This window comes from Ceratotherium simum, chromosome 5 (genome assembly GCF_057802395.1).
Source record: "Ceratotherium simum simum isolate JZ-2026a chromosome 5, ASM5780239v1, whole genome shotgun sequence".
In the NCBI taxonomy this organism is placed as follows: Eukaryota; Metazoa; Chordata; class Mammalia; order Perissodactyla; family Rhinocerotidae; genus Ceratotherium; species Ceratotherium simum.
Genome location: NC_141904.1, coordinates 84,262,237 through 84,271,595, shown reverse-complemented (window position 1 = coordinate 84,271,595; position 9,359 = coordinate 84,262,237).

Genomic DNA, 9,359 nt, shown 5'->3' with positions numbered 1-9,359 from the left:
CCTGGAGGGAAGGGGCGGCCACCAGCGATATGCAAGTGCCTGACAAAGCTTAAATGCAGTAGTAGCCGTCTTACAGGTGAGGACCCCGGGGCTTGGGGAGCTTCAACAGTCAGCATCATAAAGCCGAGTTTTCACTAACGCCTCCAGCTCTTAGCGTGGCCTCCATTGTCTGTGAGGAGTGGAGACGCACAGTGCGACCAGCCGGCAAAGAGCAGCCCCGGCCCCCAGGGCTGGTGGTCAGGCCGTCATGGGGCCGGGGCTTGTGCGGGGGCTCTCCTCCGGCCCAGCCTGGACTCCAGGATTCGGGCGTCTTTACACTCAGACGCTAAGAGGCTAAGGCCACCCTCAACGCACAGCGTCGATACCCATGCGGGGCGTAAGAGGATTTCTGCCTTTGCGTTGCTTGGCAATATTTTGTTTAAATGAATTTATGCAGGGATTAATATAGTTTGTGAGCCGAACTGCTTACTTGGCAGGAAGAGGGAATGAACAGGGTTTTAAGAAACCTGGTGTGAAAACAGTTTTTAGAATGAGGGCGTGCACATGAAGCTTGGGAGCGTGGAGCTGGACTCCGGAGGGAGCGTCCCTGGTTTCCATCCCTGCTCGGCCGCTTCCCAAGCGTGGGACCGTCCACCTGCACCTGCAACCAGGGCTCTCCGTGTCCCTACCGCGGGCCGGGCGGGGGGTGGGGGGGTGACGCCAGCGGTGGGCAGCATGAGGCCGCGTGCAGAGCGCTCAGCAGATGGTGGGCCCAGGCACCCGAGGGGCACATGGCACGTGGGAGGCCCTCCGTGAAAATGTGTCAGATCAACAAGTGAATGGTCAATACAGGCGATCCTCCGTCTTCACAGATTCCATATCTGCAAATTTGACTAAAATTTATTTGTAACCCCAAAATCAATGCTGCGTGCTTTCCTAGTCATTTGCAGATAGGAGCAGAGCAGTGCAGATTTGGGGTCGGCCGATGCACTCACTCCCGGCTGAGGTCAAACAGGGCCCCACTCTGCCTTCTTATCTGGGCTCTCATGTGTAAACAAGTGTGCTTTTCTGTCTACTTGGTGCTGTGTCTTTCACATTGTTGCCCTTTTTGTTGGTGATTTCGCTGTGTAAAATGGCCTCCAAATGCAATGATGAAGTGCTGTCTAGTGTTCCTAAACCAAGATGGCTGTGGTGTGTCTTACAGAGAAAATATGTTAGATGAGCTTCATTCAGGCATGAGTTACAGTGCTGTTGGCGGTGAGTTCGATGTTAATGAGTCAACAGAGGTATTAAAGAAGATGCTTTGGTACAGAAACACGTAAAACAAAGTTATGCATTGATGGATTGATGAAAATGTTACCAGAGGCTCGCAGGAACCTAACCCTGTATTTCCCCTAGGAGCAGTGATTCAGTGTTCACTAATTCAGTGTTCACAGAGACTTTATAGAATAGAACTACCACTAATAATGAGAATCAACTGCATAGCAATAATTATTATGGTTATTGTTTTTACTTTTCAAAAGGGAGTCAGGAAAGAGGTTGTGATTTGGAGTTCTCCCATCTTGGCAGTAGTTGTGAGGCTCAAATATGATAAAGGTTGTGAAAGGTGGCTATAAACTATAAAGTCTATGGATGGGCATTGTAAATGGCATCGCCTTAACTATTGCATGGACCTTCTGCCCCAGGGAAGTTGTCTTGTGCCAGAGCCTCTGGGGAGGGCCTGCCTTGGTCCATGGGGCTGAGGTTGAACTTTAAGGCTTTAAGAGGGACCCCATTGAAAGCGGGTAGGGGGAGTCCTGGTGGCCTTTGCAGGCGTCACCTCCCTGCTTATTAGTCATTGACCAGAGCTTGGATGAGGTCTGTTCCTGGCTGCTGTCCACTCTGTGGCTGCCACCCAGTCCAGGCACCACTGTCTGTTGCCTGGACAGTGGCGTGGCCACCTTTCTGCTCCCAGCCTCTCCTCTGGGTTCCCTACCTCCATTCTCCACATCGCAGTGGCTGGACCCTCACTCTTCCACTTTATACCCTTTAATGTCTTCCCATTTTTCCCAGGAAAAAGGCTGAAGCCCTGCCGGTGGCCCGTGAGGCTCTGGGTACTCAGGCCCCTGCCTGCATCTCCGGCTTTGTCTGATACCACACTCCCCTCTCTCTGTTCCAGCCATGCTGGCTTCCTCTCAGATCCTTGAGTACATCATGCTTCTCCTGTGACAGGGCCTTTGCACTTGCTAAATCTCTCTCCCCATCCCTATACCCATTCCTGCACCTCCAGCACCTTTCGCTGCTCACAGCTTGTGCATCCTTCAGGTGTCAGCTCAAGTCGCTTCCCTCATGACCCTGCCCCATGACAAAGTGGGACCTGTGATGTAGCCCCTACTCCCCCACAATGTCCCCTCTACAGAACCTGTCTCATTGACACTTCACATTCATTTGAGTGACCGTTTGGTAAATGACCGTCTCCCTACCCCCTCCCCCAGACTTTACACTCCATGAGGTCAGACCCTGGGGCTGCCTTAGCTCGCCACTGAATGTCCAGAGCCAAGAAGAGGGCCTGGCACATGTAGGTGCTCAAGAAACACTTAGTAAGGGAGCAAGCGTCATCCCCATGCTGCCCATGGGAAGGATCCCACTGTGACGAGAGCCAGGCTCTCCCTGCACTTCACAGACTGGAAGGACGAGGGGCTGACATCTGTGGAGCCCAGCGATGTACGTGGATTATCATCTTCGATTCTCACGATCATCCAGTGAAGTGGAGAGCTAATGTGTTCCCTTTTTGGAGGAAAATGATGAGGGGGCTCAGAGAGATGGAGAAAACTGGCCCAAGGTCACGTAGCTGAGAAGGGGCAAGGGCAGGCTTTGCACCCAGGCCTTGCCCCGGGGGCCTGGGCTCTGAGCTTCTCCCTCTGGCTCCTCCCTTGTCTCCCTGCCATCGGTTTGTTCACACCCTGCACATGACAGTTTTATATGTGAAGGGATGCATCATTTAGGGGACTGAGGACTTGACGAGGCGAGCCTTTCTGACATTTTCTCCTCTATATACGCTGGTTCCAAAGGCAGAGCAAGGTGGAGCCCATCGCTGATGCTGTCCTTGGGGCTGCTTGCTTGTCTGGCTGCCCTCAGCACGGCATTTTGCAGAAAGGTGCTCATCTCTGGAGAAGTCAGTTCCCACAGATGGATTCCGTGCCTGTCAGCATCGGGGGTGCTGGGGAGCAGTGGACTCCGGCAGGCCTTGGGGGCGCCACAGGATGCTGAGATGATGGGACTCACCCCTTATTGTACGTTGGGGAAACTGAGGCCCAGGGTAGGGAGGGAACTCCTCCAAGGTCAGAGTGAATTTCAAAAGCAAAATGAGAAGCTGAGGCTCTGGGCTCCCTGGGCAGTGTCGCTCACCTTTGCCTCGAGGTCTTGCTGGTGAAATGGGGACAGGGAAGGTTCTTTGTCTCTATCAGTCTATCAGGATATCTGAAATTTCACCATTAATTCTTTGTCTTAAAGAAATTTTTGCTAGTTCTCTAACAGAATGAAAATACCCTTGGATGGGTGAAGTGGGGAGGGAGACCCTAAGTCATCAGCCAAACAATTATTCATTCATGTCTCCATCCATCTACCCATCCCCTTCTCTCTCCATTTATATCTCCATCTATTTGCTTATCTGTCTCCATCCATCCACCCATCGACCCACCCATCCATCCATCCATCCATCCATCCATCCATCCCCCCATCCCCCATCCCCCCATCCCTCCATCCATCCATCCCCCCATCCCCCCATTCCCCCATCCATCCATCCATCCATCCATCCATCCCCATCCCTCCATCCATCCATCCCCCATTCCCCATCCATCCATCCATCCATCCCCCATCCCCCCATCCATCCATTCCCCATCCCTCCATCCCCCATCCATCCATCCCTCCATCCATCCATCCCCATCCACCCATCCCTCCATCCCCCATCCCCCATCCCCATCCCCCCATCCCTCCGTCCATCCATCCCCCCATCCATCCATCCATCCATCCATCCACCACCCACCCACCCACCCATCAATCCACCACCCATCCATTCCTTTTACCAAATCCTCACTGAACACCAATTCTGTGACCTGCTCTGTGGAAGAAAGAGAAGAATATAGCTCAGTTCCGGCCTCCTCAGAGCCTCCAGTACCCTGGAGGCAGCAGACCTGTAAGGCCACATTTCCTCTGCACTGTGAGGACCACGCTAGGGTGGGTGTTCACAGTGTGGCTTCACAAAGAAGAGATGACCAAGCAGAAAGAGTCTGGAGACCCCGACCCTGAGCTCTTCATCTCAGCTCTTGCTATTAAGTGGCTGTGTGTGCTTGGGTGAGGCCCCTCCCCTCTGGACTCAGTGTACCCGTCTGTGAGGTGGGCAAGTTGGACTAGACGAGTGTTTCCCAGACTCCAGTCCCCCATAGACCTCCCTCCATACCAGTAGATGAGATCTCCTGGACTAAATAATACTTAATGTTTTGATTCAAATGAGCTCGCCTTTTTTTTTTACCAAAATACTTTTTAGAATGGAACTTTATTGCTACCATAAATGGAAAAAATGGTAACAGCGTCATAAATAGAAAGTAACCATAAAAATACTTTAAGAAAAAGACGGCAAACTGCTGGAGTTGTTAAGTTCTGGGTGGACATTGCTTCCCACCAGCGGAGGCCCGCTGCCCCGGGTTCAGAGAGGACTTACGGAGCGTGGGAGAGGCGCTCAAGGTGTGCTGGGGCTGGACGGCCTCTCCCTGGGAGTGGTTTCCCTGCAGCATGCCTCGACGTCTCAGGGTGGCGATGGGGGAGGTCACCCCTGAAGAGTTCTCAAGTGTGGAGGGGGACCGCTGCCCGGGGGAAGGTGTCAGGCCCAGTGCCGTCCCGGCTGCTCCCTCCTGCGCCCTCTGGCTGTGCCCTGGGCCTGGCCCCATGGAGAGCTCACACCTTCCCCCCAGCCTCCCAGGGGCCAAGGGTCAGGAAGCCGTGAGCCGGATTCTGTAACTCAAACCGGTGGTATCGGTGGTATCAGCTTCAAATCCTCACCGAGGAGGGAAACCAATATGGCAATCTGAAGCCGTCCCACCGGGAGCTGAGCGGGCGTCGGTGCTGCCCGTTACTCGGAGAGGGCCCTGACTCCTTCTGATCTTACCTTCAGCCGCAAGACTCCTCCACCCTGTCGTCACCACCCTTCTCCCTTGACCCAGGCTCCCCAAAGCCCATGACAGTGTAGGGTCCCCAGGTGTGGCCTTTCTGAATTTCCCTGTGGCGTTATCAGGTATGATCAGAGAAAATGTCTCTTAGCTATGCCAGTGCCTGAAGTGCCCCACTCACTATTCCCACCCCTGCAAGGCAAGTGGCCCGGGGGGTTGGAGCCAGAAGACCCAGGTTTGAGCTCTGGCGGCTCTGGCGCGGCCTCACCTCTGAGTGTCTGCGCTGCTGAGCCTCCTGCAGCAACACCGACGTCAAGGGTGTTGTTGACTTGAAAAAATGCTCCATGTTGGATTCAGGTTTCAGAAGGATATTTGAAATGCTCCAGCTGCTGCCAACTCTGTTGAGGACACAGAAAAGCCCCCTTTCTCATCTGGCCTTGGCTCCACGCTGGGGCCGAGGCGGGGGGGTCATCTTTGTACACCCAGCCCCCACCCCCAGAGCTCAACAGCCAAGCCAGAAAAGCCCAGAACGGGGAAAAGGTTGCAAACACAGCACTGGACTTTGCCTTAGAAAGTACTTTTTCTCTCTAGTTAATATAGTCTCTCATGCAGGTCATGCAGTTCATTCATTCATTCATTCATTCATTCATTCTACCAGGCTGGTGTTCGACTGACAAGCAGGGTCAGGAGAGCCCTGTAGGTGGTTTATAGCTGGCAACCCTCTTGGTACGCGCCAAGGCCGTACCACTGGTCAAATATTTTAAACTTCATCCCTGTATTTAAAAAGTATTTACTGATCACACAGTGTGTCAAGCTTGTCAAGCCCTGGGCCACACCAGTGTCCAGACACGGCCCCTCCGTCAAGAGCTGACGGTCCACTGCAGGAGGAGACACACACATGACTGCAGTGCGAGGATTGTTGTGATGGGGATCCAGACACGGCGCCTGCCGTGGCAGCCGGAGGAGGGCGCCCTCACATCTTGGCCAGAAATAACGCAGAAACATTTTGGAAAAGTTACTCAGAAGGTGAAATTTCACACCCTAAACTCTCATTGAATCCCCTTATTGACAGAGCAGGAAGGTACCCAAGAGATCTGTGAAGCTAGCGTTCCCAAAGTGGGTTCTGAGGAATGCCAGTTTTGTGGGCTGTTAATAGACATTCTCCAAAGAAGGTTCAAAAGTCAAGTTAGTTTGGGAAATGCTGAGTCAAGCAAAACTAAGCCAGTTTCTATGTTGCAAGAGTTATCAGAGCCTTGATGTGTCCATTGCTTTGTGAAATCTATAAGGGAGGCGGGGGCTACAGCATGAAACATGGTGCCTTGTTTTAGGGAGCCTCTCAAAAAACTAGTGCCCCCCAGAGCTCACTCTGGGGGACTCTAATCTAGTCCAACCTCCTTGTTCACACATAAGGAAACTGAAGCCCAGAGAGTGTCTGGCACTTGCCCAGTGTCTCACAGGGAGCAGGGGGCTGAGCCGGATTAGAACCCAGGGCTCTTCCCGTGCAAGCAGGCTGTTTAGGGCATGTGGTTTGGGACTTGGGTGCTAGTGACACATGAGAAGAGCGGAGTCCACGTGGGCTGGAGCAATCCTGGGCAGACTCCTGGAGGAAAAGTACTTTCTAAGGCAGGACATGAGCTGGGAAGTCCGGTGCCCCTGGAGCTAATGATTCTGGACATTATTGACTAAACATTGCAGATAACCAGATACACACTGGAACCTTAGTGACACCCAAGCTTCCAAGAGGGGACTTCAGGACGGGGAAGGCCTCCCACTGAGGAGATTAATCCCTGAACTCACAAAGGGCGGGAGCTCTTGGAGGTGTATTTTCCAGGTCCCCTCTTCTGGGAAGCGTCCCCTGATTGCTACCCCTAAATCACAATCCCTCTCCTGAATTCTCACCTCAGATGTTTTGTAGTGTCCTTTAACCCTTAGTCCGTCTTCCTTGCTGGTTTTGGTTTTAGCTGGTGTGAGGTCCCCACTAGTTTATAAGTGATAGGAGAGCAGAGCTGGGGGGTTATTCCTCCTTGTTAGGGTTAATGTTTATCAAGAACTCACTGCGTGCAGGCACAGTCAGTGTCTGCCCTGCAGCCTCTCGTTTCCCCTTCCCCACTGCCCTCCGCAGTGGCTGCTTCTATCCCCATTTTACAGAGGGGAAGACAGGTGCAGGAGGTTGCAGTGACTTGCTTGAGAACCTGGGCCAGTAGATGATGAAACAGAGACTTGAACCCAGGCCTTCGTTTCTCTTTACCGGTGGGCTTATGAAATTGCGCGGAACGGGGTCGTGGATGACCCCACAGGCCTCTGCTCTCCTGGGGCAGTGACCTGAAGCCAGGTCTCTAGTGTCTCTGGGAGGCAGGGCTGGGGACCATGCCCTGGGGCTGGGGTCCGAGCTCAGCCCTGTCTCAGCTTGTTGGCTGTAAGAAGATCCGTGGTGCGAGGTGCGGTCACCTGCAGTTTAGAAGGGCAGCAGTGTAGCCTGACAGCTGGCGTGGCCTTCAGGCTCCCATACCCACCACCCCTGTGCCCAGACCTGCCCCAGGCTCGTGGAGTCCTTGTCTCACTCACCCTCCTCTCACTCCGGAACTTTCCATGCTGGGGGTCTGGCAGTTTTCCCACCAATTACTCCCATCCCAGCCCTTCACCTTTATTTATGGACAGAAAAGCTTGGACACAGGGTTCACGGCTATTGTCAGTGTGGGTGAAATTTTAACAGTGGTGACACCCAAGAACCATCCTCCCTGAGGTTCTGGTTTGGGCCAGAGGCCGGGGTCTCCTTTCTTCCATAATTAAAAATTCACCAGTGAGGACAGATTGCTCATCAGTCTTTCATCCCAGCAGTCCCCGCAGGAGAAGACGGGTGCTGCTGATGAGGCGGGCCTTCTGCTCACAGCCCGGGGCCTTGCAGCCATGAGCTGGAGGGGGCCTCTTGAACATCACCGGAAGTGATAGGGGCCGATTCTGAGCTTTCACTCACGTGGGCTGAGACATTGGGGAGAGGTCCACAGAGCGCCAGAAAATGAGTGTCCGGAGCAAAGTTGTCTGGAGGCATCTCAGTAACCACATGGCTAATGCTTACCCGATTAGAACCACGGGACATAGATACTTGGAAGTTGCTAAGAGAGTGGATCTTAAATGTTCTCACCACAAAAAAGAAATGGTAATTATGTGTCGTGATGCAGGTGTTAGCTAAGCTCTGGGGGTAATCATATGCAATATCTATCAAATCAACATGCTGTACACCTTAAACTCACAATGTTTTGTGTCAGTTATAACTCAATAAACCGGGAAAAAAGATATATATATATCCTCCATGTTTTAGCCAAGTGGAAAAAGTTAATAGAAACCCTCCAGTAAAAAAAAGTATAATGCGTGTGAGGACCTCAGTGCAGGGCCAGCCTGGAGAAAGCATCCTGGTGAGCGATGCTAGTTATTATTATTGTCATCGATGTTGTTGCCTCTGCTCCAGAGGCCTCCTGCCGTGCTGGTCTAAGGCATGTTAGGTAACTTCTCTGGGCCTCAGCTTGCCCTTGTGTAACACGGGAATTCTAACAGTACTTGCCCCGCAGAGTTGGGCTGAGGAGTAAACGAACCGGGGAGTCTCTCGATGTTGTAAATAGCTCTTGAGCAAATGCAGCCTGACGTCAGTCTCCTGACGTGGCTGGGCCCTCATGGGTCCCAGGCCAGGAGGGAGGACAGCCTGGTGGGTGGACAAAACCCCGTACCTGCCACTCTCTGGCTGTGTGGCCTGTGCAAGCCCCCCATCTCCTGGCCTCAGTTTCCCCACCTTTAAAAGGCAGGTGTCAGAGCAGCTGGCCTCCCCTTCTGGCTCCGGGTTCCACGAAACCGGTTGTGCAGTGGTTGTCTCTTCTCGGGCTCTTGTTTTTCCCAGAAGAGATTTGCGGAGGGGAACTCGCAGCTGACTGCTTTGTCCCTGTGGCTGCTCTGTGTCGGCCTGCAGCTCTGCGCCCGGATCTCTGACCTCTGGGCTGGGCTGTCTTTCTAGGAAGGGGACCGCCTGGCTCCAGAGTGAGAGGAATTGAAGGGTGTTCAGCGGGAGAGAACAGGTGGGGGCGGCGAGCAGAGCTCAGGGCCTGGACCAGGCTCCAGGTGCTGGGGGGGGAGGGCCCTGGAGGCTGGAGCAATAAACCTGGCTCCGGCCGGGGGAGCAGAACAGAGGCCGGGGAAGGGTCAGCACCAACCAACGGTCACTGGAGTGGAGCCAAGCGCCTGACAGTT